The sequence below is a fragment of the Poecilia latipinna genome, unplaced genomic scaffold (assembly GCF_001443285.1).
Source record: "Poecilia latipinna isolate Pla-1442-1.1 unplaced genomic scaffold, P_latipinna-1.0 Scaffold395, whole genome shotgun sequence".
Taxonomy (NCBI): Eukaryota; Metazoa; Chordata; class Actinopteri; order Cyprinodontiformes; family Poeciliidae; genus Poecilia; species Poecilia latipinna.
This window is the reverse complement of record NW_015113011.1, coordinates 359430-377893: the sequence shown is the minus strand read 5'-3', so window position 1 is coordinate 377893 and position 18464 is coordinate 359430. Positions and strand designations below refer to the sequence as shown.

The 18464-nt window shown below is 41.4% G+C and overlaps 1 protein-coding gene across 2 annotated transcripts in view; it reads left to right on the top strand.

Annotated features, from left to right (window-relative positions):
- The first annotated feature begins 697 nt into the window (after nt 1–697).
- col8a2 (collagen, type VIII, alpha 2) overlaps nt 698–18464 on the top strand; it is a 48536-nt gene continuing 30769 nt past the window's right edge. For both annotated transcript variants that reach the window (XM_015037122.1, XM_015037121.1), the window contains exon 1: nt 698–995. The gene's annotated coding sequence lies outside the window, so the exon portion shown is untranslated. The remainder of the gene's footprint in view (nt 996–18464) is intronic.

Here is an 18464-nt window from a genome sequence, read left to right as displayed (position 1 = left end):
ACTCTCCTAAATTTTCTTTTTCATGTCTTTTTTTTTTTTTTTTATTCCCTTCACATCATCCTATATCCCACCCCTCTTTTTGCGGCTCCTGACCCACCCCGTCCTGCACACTCCCCTCCTTCCTTTCTGCTTTTACCCACAGACACTTGCTTTTTTGTATGAAAAGGGGGTTAACCCGACGAACAATCCAGTCTGTCTTTTCCCAAATTAGCCAGTGGGAGAGGGATCGGTGGAGAGTAAGCCAGAGAAATTGGAGCACAGAGGTGCGCAGCCTCTGGTTATAAGTCTCTGGAGTGGGACCCCGACAGCCTTCAGCCTCCAAACACACAGCCTTGCTGATCGCCTGCCTGACCTGACTGACTGACACACTGAGTTTCCCTCCACTCCCTCTCCCTCTTCTGTCCTGCTCCTTCCCTCCTACTTTCCACCCTGGAGAGTGAGAGTGCACAGATTGGGAAGGTGCTCCTCAGACCTGCGCCTGGATCGCTTGAAGACAGCACAGAGAGGATTTTTCCCTCGTCCTTCACTTTCATCCTCTCCCTGGCTTTCGCCGTCTCTTCCAAGCACGTGGTTGGACTTTGTTTTTAGATTTTTCTCTCCAGACTCAGAAAAAAAAAAAGAAAAAGAAAGAAAAGTTTGAAAATAGAGTTTGCTTCATCTGCATCAGAGAATATCCAATTTTTGAGTTTTATTTATTGTTTTGGTTGTTTTCATCCTTTTTTGTCTATTCGACTCTCTGCACTTGCAGCAAGCACTGGACCAGTTTAGAGTGCCAGCTCTTTGCCCCGAAGGACGCCTCTCCTTATTTTTGGCTGCATGTTCACTGACTATCTGATACTGCCACATCTCATGGGAGACACGTGTGGCTGAACCAAGGAGGGCGGCAGAAGAGAGAGACCCACCTGAGGAGCACACCTACAGCTGCCCCGACCCACCTGCCCTACAACCCCCCTCCAACCTTCTGCCCCCCACGCACCCCCACCACAGAGGGTGAGGTAAGCGCTACCTGTCCTCACATTTCCTCTGGCTCCGCTTGCATCCTCACGTCCTGTCATCATTCCATTTTATCACATGTGGCTGAGGTGAGCCGGGCCAAGAGAAACAGAAGGAGAGAGCAGGAAAGGGGGAAAAAATGTATAAAAAACAGATTCAGCATCTCGGTCATAAGACCCGAGAAAATCTGCTCACCCCTAAGCTAGTGCACTAAATACAAAACTGGAAGATTAAAAAGAACGTGGCTACGGTTTGATCACCGAACCTCTCCTCGACAACCTTCGTTTGAATGTCCTTATGGTACATGTATGCACATATAGACGTAGCTCAGTCATCTGGAAAGTAATGGCATTCTAAATTCTTCTTTGTGGCTGCAAATTCCAGCCCTGGACCTAGATGGTCTTCCTTCATCCCACACGTTTTGGGGGTGTCAATAATAATGATGTTAAGCAGGCGTGGCATGTCTAAGAACAGTGAGGCAGCAGGTTATGTTTAAGAACAGACGCGACGCAAATGCTCTTCAGTAGAACGAATCTCACACAAATATGTGATAGTAAAAGAAATATATATATATATATAACTGCTTTTATTTGCTTCTCTCCTTTCTCTTCTCCTCTCATTTCTCCTCCACTGTTGCTTAATTCCATCCTTTGTGACGCCTCTGGCAAGCGACGCTGCATTCCTTCAGTAACAACATCCCTTCACCAAAAACTCAGAGAGGACAGATAGTTGTGACTCCAAGTCTTTGGGTGTCCCATATGGAACACAAAACGTCTCTGAGAGGAAGAAAGGGGGTAAAAAAAAGAGGAACAAAACACGGCGTTGCCAAGAACTCCTGTTACGATGACGGTTAGTGCGTCAACTTGTAGGTCACTGCATCAGGAAGCGTTCTAAGAAAAAGCCTATTGATCCCGACTTTTAACATCCAAAAAAACAGTTGGCGCCATCCCTCTATTTTTCTGTCATGTGTGGAGAGAAATTGACTACAGGTGTAGAAGTGTGAGTCAAACTAGTGCAAGAGTTTCTGCAGGTGTTTATTTCTACTGTGACACGGAATACACACCAAACTCAAAGAATCTCATGCTTCACGGGGTGTGACAAGTCTGATGTCCCAAACTCTCATTGCCTCGACTGAACTAATTCTATGTTAACGAGTACTACTTTGTGCAATTTGTTGTAATGGTTGCTGTAGTTTGTTTTTTTATTCTTCTTTTTCTTTCAAAAGACAAGCACATGGGTGACGCCAGCCTGGTCTGCTGTTGATAAAGCAGACCTTTGCTCCTGGCTTTCAGTGATTCACAGTCTCCACCGCTCAAGTGTGCGCTCGTGCAAGCGATCTCTCTCTCTAAAACCACATATGCCAGACTCCAACCAACTGCACACTCAGGCCTCTGGTGCAAAGTACCAAAGCGCGACCGAGCGTACACAAACAACAGTCACGCTGGATATTGTCGAGGGCACACGCGGTGTACTTTAGCTATTGTGCAGTGCAAACTCACTCACTTTGAGAACTTTTTTTTTTTTTTTTTTTTACATAGTAACACACCCCTGCTCTTTTTTTCTCCCTCCATATCTGTTTGTCTGAATGTCTGTAGAAGGGATATCTTTGGTCTCAGCTGTCTCTGCATTGATGACCTTTCAAGCTCATCCTTTCTGGCTTGTAAAACACTCTGTAGTTTGTGACCACAAGGGGGCAGTGTAGCTTCCAGCTTCCCATCAAATACTCACTCAAAACACATGGCCTTGTGTACAAAAGGAGGATTCATGTTGAACCGATGAATATATTTAAGGTTGCATTCACATTCTGTGAGCGTACCAGCCACCCTGCTGTCCTGAGTCTGTTTGAAGGATGCAAATTTACTGTTCAGCGTTTATTTCCTTTGTGCTCCCGTGAAGTTTTTCTTTTTTTTTCTTTTTTTTTTTTTCTTTTTGTGCTCTGCTGAGATTCGTAATGCTTTTCCTTGTGCATTTCTGTTCAAGACTCGGCCAGCACATGTGCCTCCACTACTTTCAGCGCTAACAGGAAATGAAGGAGAATGCCAGTCATTTTGTAGCAGAAGCAAACGCCCTCCCAGCCCCTTTACTGTACTGGAATCCACAACACCTCCTGAACGCAAGAACACACACAAAGAAGCATGCGCACACACTTCTCTTATCAGAGTCTTTTGTTCCATTATGCCTCTCGGCGCAGAGAAAGTGAAAATGGGCGACTGCTATCGTTTAAAATCAGGCTTTGAGACTGTTTTTTATTAAGTACACTGCTTTTCTTCCCCCCCCCCTCCTCCCCTCCTTAGCTAGAATCTGTAATTTCAGCCCCAAATGTTCAATGAGTCTTCAGCGCACATTAGAAGGAATGCTAACCAGTTCTGGTGAAACACTGAGTGAGGAGCTACAGTGAAGGGTGGTGGGAACCGAATACAGGTTCTGGTCTTAATCAAGGCTTGGACCAAATCGTTCAAGACTAATAGGCTGGATTTGTTTTTTCAAACTAAAAAGGGGAGCGAGAAAGAAAAGACAGACTCAGTGAAATCTATAAACACTTTTTTTTTCTGTGCAGATGCTTAAAGGTTTGCACTTTTGCTCCATTTGCTCTGTTTGCTCAGTTTAAGCTTGTTTTTGCTCAACCGGTAGCAGCCCTCTTGGCCTGGACAGCGAGATGACATATGTGGAAACTGGTCTGCATTGAGCCGATACGGTGAACCGACACAAATATCTTCCCCTTCGAAACGGATGGGGCAGCAGCTTCTGACTAGAGAGAAGCTGTTTTGACTCTGTGCGAGCCAAGGGACAAGCACACGAACAAAAGGGAAACTGAAAAGCAGAGTCTAATTATCTTTGAAGTGGAAGCTTCACTTATTGTTTTGTGATTTATTTGCCTGCTATTCCATATCTTCGTTTATCAATATCCCTCTCGTGGTTTCGGCCTTTCATAACTGTCTGGAGCAGAGGAAGTTTTTCCACTGGGTTGGCAGCAACAGGAGGATGGAGAGAGAGACAGAGAGAGAACAGTAGGGAGGCTTGGCAGACACCCCTTGTTATTTTTCCTCCGCCTCCCATTGACTCTGTCAGCGCTTGGTTCGGTCTTAGACGGGGCCGCGAGAGCAGAATGGGTTGAGAACAGCATCTATCAGTCAGGACTTATCACAGGAACTCTGGTTGAACAAAAACTGTGGCCAAGGTAGAGATTGTCAACACCACATCGCCACGATTTCCCCACCCCTAATCTTTTTTTTGGCCTTGTTACGATTGTCGGAGCACATTTATTTTCTAAGGCCAGATGCTGATTGTCATCACTGAAATGCAGACAAGGAACAGGATGCATTAAAAAGCAAGGCAGTTTGGAGGCAAATTTAAATTCCTTCAATGGTCTTTTTTTTTTTTTTCTTTCTCTTTTGGAACAGCATCTTGCGTCTCCAAAGGGATCCCAGCACAAACAAAAAGTGATGAGAACTGCTCTGTTGGCCAGACAGAACCGCCGTTCTCAGTTAATGGACTGTGATATCTTCATTTTTACCGCTCAGTCCTCGTTTTCTTTGGTTTTCACTCACGCTGATTGGATGCTGTTTCCCTTGATATTTTCGCCGTGCAGGAGTTGAGTCCGAAAATGAGGGGAATCGACAACACAAGCTAAAAATGACCAAGTAGAAATTGGGTAATGGAGTGGATTTTACTGATTTTGGGGGGTTTTTTTAACCTCTTCGGTTAATTATTTATCAATCACAGCAAATGAGTCCATCCAACATTTAAGGAAGCAAAGATAATCTCAATATTTATCAAAACTGGGATTTGTCAGGTGACCTCACCAGTCAGTCAAAGTAATTACAAGGATTGTTATTTTTATTTTTGTCATAAATCACACAAGTCTATTTCCTGCCAATATATTTAGTGTCACACTGTCATGGAAAAGTAAAGCACCCTGTCGCAATGGAGCAGAACATCATGAATTTTACCTCACTGATCTCAATATACATGACTCTTTTTAGAACCGGCTTACATAAAAAGTGGAAAGAAACATTTCTAAACCGTGCCAGAACACCGGTGTTGTGCATCTGTGTTAATTTTTTCATATGTGAAAGTATTTCTTTTTTGTCAATTATTTTGTCAAGAAATGTCTTATTAGACATTATGATGTAGTTGTCCTTATTTTTTCATCTGAAGAACAGACATAAATAATTTTACCCAAACTATTTCCCTTTACGTGTTATAAGTCATACTTTTAAACCCACCCTGAGGAGCCTTAATGTTAGACATTAGTCACTTTAATCCATTTGTTTGGGTTCACAACCCTACCTTATATGATTTGTGAAACTCAAAACCCTTAACCCGTTCCATATTTAATGAGCCTAGTACTGGATTAGTCCATATTTGATCGAAGGCTAGATTAGCAAAGCTTGGTTGTGTGTTATTACCCGGGTCATTTTTAGAGCGCATTGAAAGTGTGCTGTGCTGGCTGGTAATGGCAGTAAAAGCACGGGGTGTCTTATAAGCATTCAGCGCATGTGGGGAGGCTTAGTTTACCCCTCCTATTTTTTTATTTATTTTTTTTTACTATGCTACCTCATTGCCCCTCTGTTCACTGTCTGGCAAGGGTTTTGTTTGGGGCTTTCAAAAGCAGGATATAGGGCCAACTCTTTACGGGATCAACTACTCAGTATAAAACTCCCATTATCCCTCTTTTCATCATGTTACAGACAACCCTCCAAAGTCAAGTATTTATTTTTCTTATATCACTTTTGATCCGTCATGGATATATATCTCCCTGATGGGTCGATAGCGATTAAGAGGTTGGAAACAAGCCCTCTGAGACTGTTAGAAAAGCTCAATACTCTGTTATTGTTCAGTCTGAACTTGAGTAAGACGTGTGCGTAGGTGTTCGTAAAAAAAAAAAAAAAAAAAAAAAAAAAAAGGGGTAAAAGAGACCGGGGTTATTGTGGTGTTAAGATCCCCTTGGATCGGGGTCGTAAAAAGTTTTTTATTTCACAGAGACAGACTCTCTGGAGTAGGAAATGGATGCTTTGCAAGTGACACATGCATCATATGATCGCACGCGGAGGAATTCTCCCCGCTCTCCTGTCGAAGGCAACAGCTTCGGAAAAATATGTGATCAATCAACAAGGCTTGTTCCACCACTCATGTCCAAAAATTTACTTGTGCCTTTTATTTTCTTCAACAATTTCCTGTGTCGGACCCACTTAAATATGGCAGTTTCTTAATCTGCAAATAGTCCTCGAGATGACTGCCTGTGTTGTTCTCTACTAGAGCAGAAAATTCCAGACACCTTACTTCACTGGGGTTTTCTTTTTTAGGACGGGAACATTTTTATTTCCTCTCCATCGTACACAACTGACTGGCAGCTTGAAGCACACAGAAGAAGAGGGGAATCTTACTTTATATACCATAATAGTGAGAAAAAACAATAAATGTAAAAAAGACACACACACAAAAAAAAAACAGCAGAATCGAGATAACTAAGAATCTATTAACTAAAATCTGGGTTACATTTATAAATACCAGAAGTGAACATAGTTTAATATCTGAAAGACAAGTACAGATGTGATCAACTTCCTCCTGACTAGCTCCACTCTGCCAGACTGACTGGTCAGCCCTGATTACAGGTCGATTTCTTAACCTGTAACGATAAATTTCAAGTTCATTGTGAATTCTGCGGCACTTCTGAGAAGCTTAATAATGAACCATCTGGAAGACAAACCATCTGGCTTCCCAGATCTCAGTATTTTTTCGACCGCGGTTATGTTCAAACCATGTACGAAGTAGTTTCCCTGTAAAAACTGAAGGTCATGGGTGGTTGCTTCAAGGAAAACATTTATATGTGAAGGCAGATCTAAACACAGAATTAATGATCCTGTGGTGTTTTGTGTGGGAAAGCAAAACAAAGAGTAAACAAACTGGTGGAAAAGTGAGCCTTCAAAGACATGTGTAGCACAGAAATTTGGCATTGTTTGACACACATTTTTGTGATGTCTGAAATTCCATAAATGATTGTCATCGCGCACAGAGTTTTCAAACTTCTACACGTCGGTCGAAATGTCTTTTCTTATTTAGAGATATGTCTTTTGTTGGTGAGACCTTCAGCCCACAGGTTTGAGATAGTTTTTCAAAGACACACTGTTGGAGTTTAAGGAAACTGAATTCAAACACACCATATTTGTGACCAGTGGCTCAAAAAGTGGGTATGCAGAGCATGCAACGCATAGGGGCGCTGCACCAGAGAGGGGAGGGGGGTAAACATACGGTCGCTCATACGGATAGAGCGACCGTATGTTTTCTACGCTCCTTACGTACCTTCCTTTGGGGGGTGTGGGGGGGCACCAATTTATGTTTTCGCATCCACCTGAATAATATGTAGCTGCGCCCCTGTTTGTGACCTCCGTTAGCTTTCGAGACCTAGAAGTTGTGGGTATCTGAAGTGGTGGACAGTTTGGTGAACAGTAGGGGGCGCTGCCGTCACTTTTACACCGTATTCAATGCTTGGTTGTTCCAGGTGCTGGTTGGACTCCATCAAGGCTACCACTTCTTCACCAATCCTCTTTGTTGTGTTTATAATCAGGAGCACATAGCATCGTGATAGAAAACAAGGGAGTGTGGTTCAGAACCGCAGCACCCAAAATTGGTTTTGTGCAGATGACGTGGTTCTGTTGGCATCTTTAAGTCATGAATCTGAACAGCCCTGGCAGAGTTCCTGGTGGTTTTCCAGACCCCTCCTACTAATGGAAACCCAGGGACCGCTCATACAAACTAGTTGTTCATGCCTAGGAATGCCTTGGAATCCCACAGGTGGAGTTACAGAGTGCTGCTGGACTGGGAGGCATCAGGAGTTCCTTCCCAGACGTGTCACTTCCATCCTACCTGATCTCTGAAGTAGGAGAAAATAGACAAACTGCAGGGAAAGACCCCTAGATGCTGCGGTTTTGTTAATTTTCCCATCGTTACCCCATACTAAGCACCTCATTAAGAAGTAACAAACTCCCCAGAAGTGTATTTAATTTGATCAATTGAGTGTGACAAAGACTTGGGTACAGTGGCTTGATCAATTGAACAGCAACCAAAACATTGGTTTTCGGAATGTGTTTCATCTCATTGCAGCTGAATGCCTTTTCTCCCAGACTTTATGTTTGGATGTTGTGGCTCAGAAACTAAACCTTTTCTGTGGAGACCATGAGCCGATTGACCAACTTGAATTTCATAGCGCAGTGCTCAAAGGCATTAATGAAGTACAGCACAGCCATTCCTCCGAGGCTTTTGTCCTAATCATTTCCTGTAATCACCGGCGTAGTGAGGCAATAAAATGGAAAAGCAACTTTGGATTTATTTCAGCTCGTTTCAGGTAATTCTTTTTGACCGTTGCTTTAGGGGCTGTGCTGTTGACTAAACCCATGTCTGTAAGTCTGTGTGCCTGTGTGTGTCTCCACAGTTACAACTGAAGTCCCCTTGTTTCGGTTTATCCCTGCTATAGATGTAATATGTCGCAGATTTAGACAGCGTACATGATGCAGTTTGGCTGCTTAAAAAAGCAGATGAAAATGAATTAGTTTCTCAAATTGTCCCATGAGGGGTTACCGTTCTGCTTCAAGAAAACAACCTGCTAAGCAGAGTTTCAAAGGAATTTTTTTTTCTCTAAAATGTCGTACAGAGAAAGGCCAGAAATAGTTGCATTAAAAAAGACTTCTCTCTAGCTCATTGTAAGCCTTTAACTTAAATTTTTCGGCGAATGCAAAGTTATGTTACAGAAGTACGGTATTCGAGTGACGGGCATGTTACAAAATGCTGTGAAAAGGCATGAAACTGTTGTGAACCTTCCTTAAAGTGTCAGACATGCTAAAATTACTCCAGGAGTGTATCGACGACTCATCTAGGAGGTCCCAAACAACCTTCCTTAAAGCACTGCAGACCTCACGTGTCTGATTATGTTTCAACATTAGGTTTTAAGGCAAAAATGGCGACTGTCTTAGGGGAACACAAAGGCATCACACTTGCTAAAAACATCTTGATAGCCCCCAAGACTTTGCTTGTACCACAACCAAAAGTTGTAGTATGATGACCTGGAACTGATTAGTTGCTTTTAGACATATGCGACTTGCCGTAAGTGACAGAGTCATTAATTTTGTTCTATGCCACAAAAGATGTAAACTTTAAAAAAAAAAAAAAAAAAGTGAATGGGAATGTCCACCCATGAACTCATGCCCTGAGACTCAGGAATACTTGCGTTATTCAGCAGGACAAAAATTCTGCCTCTGAATGGCTAGGAAGAAAAGAAGGCTTTGGTCTGAAGTTAAAATTTGATTACGATACTGTGGCATGACCTTAAACAGGCCATCCATGATGTTTTGAGAACAATCCAAGCTAAATTCTAGAGTGGGCCAAAATTGTTCCACAGAAATGAAAAATGCAGAATTGCCAGTAACTGCAAATGCTTGATGGCAGAAAAAGCATTAAGTTTAGGGGGGAGAAATTACTTTTTCACATACGGCCAGGTCGGTTTGGCTGGTTTTCTCCACAAATAGATGAAATCATCAGATAAAAACTGGAATTTCTGTTTACTCAGGTCATGGTTTGTTTAGTGACCTGAAACAAATGACCGTGACAGACAAGCAAAAACAGAAAAAATAAAATAAAAAATCTGTAAGAGAGGAAATACTTTTTCCACATCACTGCACCAGTGTGACAGTGGTAGGAGTTCGACCTGTAACTTGTGGGTTGCTGGTTTGAACCCCAACTCTGTCCGTCTCAGTCATTGCGTTCTCAGTCATTTCCCCCACTTCTCTTCTGTCAGACTACCCGGGTTTAACTGTGGCAAAAGTGTATTTTTCCACCATCAGTGTGTGAATGTGTGTATGAATGTTTTGTAAAGTACTAGACAAGTACAGGCCATTTACCATACTTCATTTTTTTTCAAAACAACTATATTTAGCAATTGGTTAATTCATTGATGCAAAGATGTAACATTTGAATTCACTTGAATGGGATTGGTTTTAATAAAACAAAAGCTCACCTAAAAATGCATTAGCATTTCCATTAGGCAAAGACCCCATAAAATTAGTCCAAAATACATACATGAGCCGAATGAAGTACGTGATTTCTGGTAGACGATGCATTTCAGAGTTGGCAAAGTGTGAGTGAACACAAAAACTTCACCTCAAGCTGATAATAACCATGCAGGTCTGTGATTGTTTGAAAACTGAGAGAGCTACAGAAATACAGCCACCTCTGGAGGTTGTTCTCTGGCCAACCAACATAATCCTTAATTACAGAAGGCTTTGAATCAATTACCACTCACCTTCATGTGGTTTGCATATGGCAATGCTCCTTCTTGCTCACCACACACTTTTCTTGCTCCTTTGCTTCAAAAATACATGAAAAAAAAAAAAAAAAAAAAAAAACTAAGTGCAGCGTTGCCTCATTGATAATTTGAACCAGAAAAATTGTCATTTCCTAACAATAGGGCTGGACTGTTTCACCAAGACAAACCCGTAACCAGCCCCAGCTTCGCAAATTTTGAGCTGGACCGCTCCCAATGCTGGGCAGAAACCGCACAGACCCTGGTCTTCCTGACATGTGGTGAAAGTGTGATAGAGGTATGGAAAACATGAGCAAGGGGGATAGAAAGGAGGGCTGACAATGGATCGAGTGTAGGAGCTGGTGAAAATCGGATTTGGAACGGGACGAAGTGATGGCAGAAAGCGGACGAGGATGAGTGAAAGAGCAGGAATGACGCGAATCAGATGGAAGCATAAAAGAGAGAAAGAAAAAAATCACTGTCACTTGATTTGAAACCATGTGGCGTCTTTGTAGTTTAAGCCAATGTCAACAGAAATTTCCAGGAGGTCATGTGTTTGTTATAGACGCTGAGTATTTGCCACAGACTCTTCCTTCATCACCCGGTTGACATACTAGTCAAGCCAAGTGGCAGAGTCAGTGATGCCCCCGAAATCCTGCAATAGGATAAATGTTCAATGCCGACTTAAAGGTTGAAACCTTTTTTTTTTTTAAGTGTCAAGCAATAACTCATTTTGTCGCGCAATGTAGGATCCATCCAATCTGCTGTTGTCAACATTATTTCCAGAAGATTAGGCTTCATCTACGTTGTTTTCTGACTAGAAGGTAAGCGGAATGGATGATAGGGAGCGAGACGAGGATGCACTGATGTCTGCCAGATTGTTGCATTGAGAGGATGTGTTTTGAATACTATGTCCCTGTCTTGTGACCGCCTCCTGATTTAAACCTCATGCTTGAAGCAGAGACGTCGAAGAGAAAGCAGGAGTAGAAAAGTTCTGAGGGCCGCCGCAGCATTGAGAAATCTTTACATTTTCTCTTTCTTCAGTACTTCCACCCCCACCTGGCACTTTGAAGGTATTTAGTTTTTCAAGCCTTCTGTTTTTTACAACCTGTGCCTGCTGGAGGTTCACTCTCACCCCTTTTATCAACGTCAAAACCAGCTGCTGTTTTTGAAAAAGAAGCAGAAAAGAAAAGAAAAATAAAGCAATAAATGATAGGCTGATAAATGTAGCGAATAAACAGGCAAAGGCTTTAAAAGTGTTGGTTTTACAATCTGATAACTTGAATTTGACTTAATTTTTATGGCGGCCCAGAATTTGCAAATCATGCATTGACTGTGGGGTTGGCCTTCTGCATTTTTGCAGCTGATGTAGTTTCTTTTTACGTCAGGAATGGTAGAGTCTGGAAGTCCATGTCACCTAGGTTGTAATTCGTAATCTTGCCACAAGATGTCACTAATGTGCACAACTCAATAGCCTATTTAACAAAAACACTTAAGGAACAGAGTTGAGGAAAGACACCTTCTGGATGTCTCTCTATGATTTCTGAATGAAATCACACTGGAAAACATTCATATTGGTAAGACATGAGATTAGAAGCGGACTCCAGATCGGATTATAGCCCGTAGTTAGTTATCGGTAACACTTTATTTGACGGGGTGTGAATAAGACTGACATGATACTGTCATAAACATGTCATGAACATGAACGAGTCTTTATGAATGTCTATGACAGTTGTCATGAAGTGTAATTCGGTAAATAATGACACTTTTAATGCAACGTTGCTCTAAAAGTTGCATTAAAAGTCCATTAAAAGTGCCAACGTTGCATTAAATTGTCATTATTTACAAAATCATGCTCGCATGCAAATGTTAGCTGGGCAGACAGCAAAAGCAGCCCCTGCTATGATTTTTGCCTCTGTGTTGCAATTATTTAAGGTTTTCATTTGGTACATATTAAAGTAACCAAACATAATCCATCAAATCCTTGAAACCCTTTTGCAACTGGCTTGCAGATAAGAAGAACATAAAAGTTGCAAACCTTTCTTTAGTGCCCAGATGTTTTCTGTTTGCAGCATATAAAAACCGGCATCTGTAAATTAAAGAAATTTGTAAAGTATTAGAAGCACTTGGAAAACCCCAGATCTGCATGCTTATTACTTTCCTGACAGAGGATCAGTCATGACATTTCTTCTAAAGGGATGCCGAGTGGAAAAAGCCAGGTGAACAAAGTAAAAATCCACCAACTTTTCTTGCTGAGGCGGTACCAAGTCCAAACTCTTTCGTCAATTGTAGGAAGAGTCCATATTCCCTCTCCAAGTGAATACAGTATTCTTTAATGCGTGTGTGTATATATATATATATATATATATATATATATATATATATATATATATATATGTGTGTGTGTGTGTGTATTCTAAAAAAAAAAAACAGGCTCTCTGGCATCTTTCTCTGTTTCCCCTCTTGTTCCCGCACTTAATAATCTTGATCACAAACACAAATGTCTATGTTTCTTTTTCTTACTTCTCCCATATTCATATGGGTGGTTTAAGATTACAACTCAGGTATTGCTTTTATTCTAATACCACATCCATACTTAAAGGAAATCTCTTTGTTGATGTTTATGCATCAATTCAGAAGAGCCAGTACAGAAAAATGGGAAGGTTTTACAAAGCCAAACAGAAGCAGTGATTTGAAGATTGAGGGTTGTTGAAAGGGGAGAACTATCTAAATTGAGATTGTAACCAAACCACGTGCTAAGAGGACGTCAACAGACCGTAAAATATATGATGCTGGTGTCTTTTTGTTACTAACAGTGTCTATTTGTGTCCCTTTTGGGGAACTTCACTTCCTAGCAGTTTGAGTCGCATCTCTTCTCATTGCCCGTTTCTGGTTCACAACAAAATATCCTTATCAAAGAAACAGTGTGCCTCCTATCCTTTAATGCTGGAACAACCCTCTGCATATCTACTTCATTTGGAAATGTATACGTATTTTAATTCATTAACTCAACAGACTTTTAACAAGGTGTAGAACACATGACCCTGGTACAGAGGCCTCTGTCCTCAACTCGGTCATTACGGGTTGGAGTCCCAGCAAGTACTTGGTGTGTTTTATTCTTTTTTTCATGATGAACACAGAAGAAAAGTTCACTATATTCACCAATAAGTGCTTCATAAAAAGATAAGTAGAACTGTACTGAGTCTTTTGGGTCAAATTTATATGTGGTGAAGAAGATGAGCTTGAGGCTTTGGGCTCCATGCAGATCTTTGTGGAGCTATCCAGTCACACCATGGAACAGAATACTTATATATTAAAATAGCAATAAGACAAGCAAACTGCACTGAAGGGTGGGAGGCGACTTTTCTCTTTGCTGTTTCTGTTAAGCAGAAACAGCCAATGAGAGGAGACTTCCTGGCTCAAACTGCCAGGAAGTGAAGTTGCCCAGAAGAGACAAACACAGACTCTGTTTACGCCTTAACAAAAAGGCACAAACAATGCATATTTTCCATTCCTGGATTTCCATTTTTTAAATCTAGCTGAGCACACAGTCACATTTTTCTCTCTTTTTTTTTTTCTCCTGCAGACCAGCTTTCAGTAGATGGTATTTTTTGCAAACCGCTCACACAAACAGTTACGGTCTTTTGGAATTTCGGGAAATTCTCAAAATGTATATTTGTATAAAACTTATATAAATATATGTCACATTTATCAATCTGTTGGGTCATATCCATTTATAAGAGGCAGAGCACACCATGGAGAGGTCACCAGTCAGTCACAGGGCAACACTGAAACCCCACAATAGGAAACCATGAACCCATACACTCACTCCTAAGAGCAATGTAGAGAGACCAACTAACATAAAATACTTTTATTGGATAAAGTGGAAGCACTTAGAGAGAACCCACTCATGGCTGGGGAGAACATGTAATCTCCAAGCAGAATGCTGCTTGCTGAAAGGCAACAGTGTCAACAATTGTGCCAAGATGCAGTCCAAATAAATTGTAAACACAGTTTATCGTATGTTTTAATGACGCATTTGATCCAGTATCCAGGGTGGAATTATTAAAACACTTTTTTTTTTTTTTTTTTTGTGATTTCTGTGAGAAAGATCTGAATGAATTTATTGTGGATTTTCTCCAACCCAGATAATAAAACTATACATAGCAGAATTAGCCAGGCAGGGATTTTGCTGGAGTCAAGATAAGATTTCAAAACCCCAGAACAACTGTTATGAAGCATGGCGGTGCCAACATTATGCTGAGGGTTATGCTAACAACACAGCCGCATTGCGTCAGGCATGTGAAATAACAAAGACGTAAAGATGGACGACTGCTTCGATATTATTTGACTTCAACATATATATGTATATATTACCAGATATACATATACAGATATTTATATATCTAGCTAATGTGAGTCTCACACAACCAGACTCACACACCAGGCTGTGCTGGTGTAGATTCTCATTGGTCCAGAACCAGACAACCCTCAGTGTTTAGGAAGAAGGCAACTGGAGTTCTTGTCTTGTTTATTGGAGACATTCTTTCAAGCCTTTTGGCTTGTGCCCGGAACTGTGTGTTCCATAAAGAACAAAGATCCAAAATAAGCCAAGGGGGCTTGTTTATCCAAGGATGCTAAGCGTTTCTGCAAAGCGGGCTGCCTTTTCATAAGCTATAATAAGGAGACACCAGTTTAGCGTATTTGTTTTAAAGCTGGATGAAATCAAAGTTCTGACCACCATTGAAAGGATGATTTTTTTTTTTTTTTGCATTTGCTTATTGATGTTGCCTTTAGCAGTATAAATACTTCACCAGCTGTCAGTGTGATCTTGCAAAGATTGTATTTGACCCACAGTTTTAGTCATGTTACTAACCTTATAGGCAGATTTACTGTTTACGTTGCTTGTAAAAGAGCTACTGTGCTACATAACAGAGGACCAGAGCTCCACTAGGCAGAAGTTTGAGGCCAGATCCTTTTTTTTTTTTTCTTCGCTGCAGCTTTTCCATGTTGATCACTGGTGCATGTCGGACCATTGGGAGAACAACGCATGGGAATGTACTCGGCAGAGTCTACATCAATTAATCTGCTAATCTACTCCATGTGACCCTCCTCCTGCTTGCCTTGCACCCCTACGTATTACACAGCTCAAAATACGATTATTGTAATGCTGCCGAGGTCCTAAAATTGGCCAAATATTTCCCAGGCCAGCGAGACACAACAGCACGCTCCAAGTCTCTGCTTGTCTGCTTATTTAGTTCAGCTTGGCACATCCGAATCTCGTGTCTTGCTAAGTTCGTCTAACATTTTTGGTACGTCATGGCTGGGTTGTCTTTTTGGCAGCACAGCGATCCTTGTCCATCATCTGCGAAATACATAAAAGTTCGTTTTCCCAGTGCTGAGGCTCAAACTTTACCCCTTGAAACATTCTGAAGGGAAAGTGCAAAGGCCCGACTCCTGCCTCGTCTGCAGCCTCAGATGCACTTCATCCTTTGTGACTCCTGCATCTTTTCTGCGTTTCTCCAGCGGTGCATCACTTGCTCCACAAAGCGGATCTGGAATGTGTCTGTAATCATTTTTGTCTCTGCCGTAAGAGTGGAGTCCACTCAGTAGAACAAAGTGATTCTGGTAGTACAGAAAGGCAGCGCAGACAGGGAATGTAATTGATTGGGTTGTTTGTGGCATCAAAAGATATTGAAATGGAAACTGCCTGGGCTGTCGTGATAAGTGCATTAGTGCTAAAACACTTGTTCTCTTGACTTATGATCATTTGGGAAATCAAATTCTGAACCCAGATGGTAAAGTTTTTTGTCTCCACTATCAGTCTAGACTCCATTTATTTACACATCTGTGCTTGCCCGATAAGCAAATTGTTGCCATTACCATACGGGTGCGAGAGGCCAGTTGTGTTTTTTTTTTTGTTTTGTTTTTTTTTCCCTGCAGAGTAGATAAATAAGCAGTGAGAGGGAGAAAGAAAGAAGGAAGGAAAGAACTAGAATTCACCAGCAAAAATGAGTGCAACCACTGTGGGAGATGTGGTGAACATCAAGAAGTGGGGGCGGATGGTTGGGTGGGTGGGTGGGTGGGGGTGGAGGAGGGAGAAATTTGGCATCACTGATGGAAACGAGGTCTGGAATCGGCTCTCGCTCACACATAAACACACACGCGCGCACAAAGAACGGAGCAGACAGAGGCACACACCACTTAAGCGACATTGCTATAGCCATTTTAAGGAATTCCTATAAAAACCACAGACGTTATTAGACCTTGTTGAGGAGAGAAAGTTATGACAAGGACAGGTTAGGAGTACAGGAGTAAGAGGAAGAAAATGCAAGAAAAATAAGTCACAGTGTTTGTTTTTCAGTCTGCTTTTTATTTTTTTATTTTTTTGTCTTTTTTTACTTTCCTGCATTTCAATGTGAGCAGAAACTGAGATCTTCTGTCTGGGGAAGTAATTGGTGGGTGAGAAGAAGGTGTGAATGCCAGTCGATAATCAATTTAGAGCCTGAAGAGATGTGTCCAAAATGTTTTAAAGTATGTCTTTGATTAAAAAAGTTATATGCAGTTGTAATTTTGTCTGAGTTTTCTTGCCATTTTCTTGTCATTTTAATTCGGTACAGGCCCAAATCAGGTGGTCCTAAAGGCTGACGCTCAACGAGAGGTTAAGATCAAAGAGGACGTTTGCTGTTTAAAGTCTCATAAATGTCCCAATAACTACACAAAGACATGTATGTGAAACGTGCGTTGCAGCTCGTCAGTCATTATTTCCTCCTCCTCTAAACGTATGAAGTAGTATTAGTTGTTCCTCTCTGCCTTGATTGCTGTGTTTACTGTACTATTGCAAACCACACATATGATGAAACACCATGGCGCGTGCTGCAGTGGGAGGGCCTTCGCAGGAGCTCAACTCTGTGAATCTTGTGTACCGCGAAGGCCGTAATCGAAAACGAACATCCCGAAGCACGTGACCGACGGCTCAACTTCAGTCCTACACTTAACCCTTAACTGGACCCTTGAACATTTAGCGGAATCTGTAAATCCGTGGTATTGGCCACATATTTTCTGAAGCTGGACCTTTTTTGGTACCTTGTTGCCAGAAGATGTTGGAGAGTGTTTGAAACGTTGCATTTGCTTTTTGCTTTACTTCATGAAACCATGACTCGTCGTACCAACCGACCGTTTTTAGACAAACTATCAACACCCAGCACCGACCTCCGACAGCCACCTCCCGTCAAAATCTTTCAGGCCAGACCGTCATGCAACAGGAACAGAAGGGGGGAGTTTATCTGTCTTGTCTTGTGACCTTAAAATGTCCACTCAAAGCCAACAACCACAAATGCATCAATGCATTCCGTTGACTGTTATTCTGGCATTACGTCTGTTTGCACTGCTCTCAACTGAGGAGCTATGAAAAACCGTCTAAACACAACTATTTCATACCATACAATCCTGAGGAGCCAACATTAGCAGGGCTGAATAAGTGCAAATATGGTGTAGGCCAGAGCAGATGTTGGAGACTGCAGATCTCATCTCTTTCTGTAATATTCATTTGAAGGGGCCGGGGGGTGGATCACCAAATAACAACAAATAAGTCACTTTCTTAACGTACAGCAAATATTATCAGTCAAATAAAAGCCTTTTGATTGTATAACAAGCAAAAGTAAAGCAGATTTTCTTTTTTATCGAATAATTTTGACCCACAACCATTTTTCAACAATGAACTTTCGCTGTGCAATTCTGTTTTGTCTAAATGTAGTCCTGGTACTATCATGTAGGCCATATTTAATCCATTTTTGGAATAAGTAATGAACTGAACAGTAATCCTTGAAGTGTTGTTATACATATACATATATATAAAAAAAATTCACTTCTCACCCTCCGTGGGTGGTCTCTTTCATCCTCTGAGCTCGGGTCCTCTACCAGAGGCCTGGGAGCTTGAGGGTTCTCCTCCAGTGTCTTGGCTGTGCCTAGAACTGCACATTTCTGGACTGAGATGTCTGATGTTGTTCCTGGGATCTGTTTGAGCCACTGCTCCAGTTTGGGGGTGACTGCCCCGAGGGCCCCAATGACCACAGGCATATATATATATATATATATATATATATATATATATATATATATATATATATATATATATATATATATATATATATATATATATATATATGTATATATA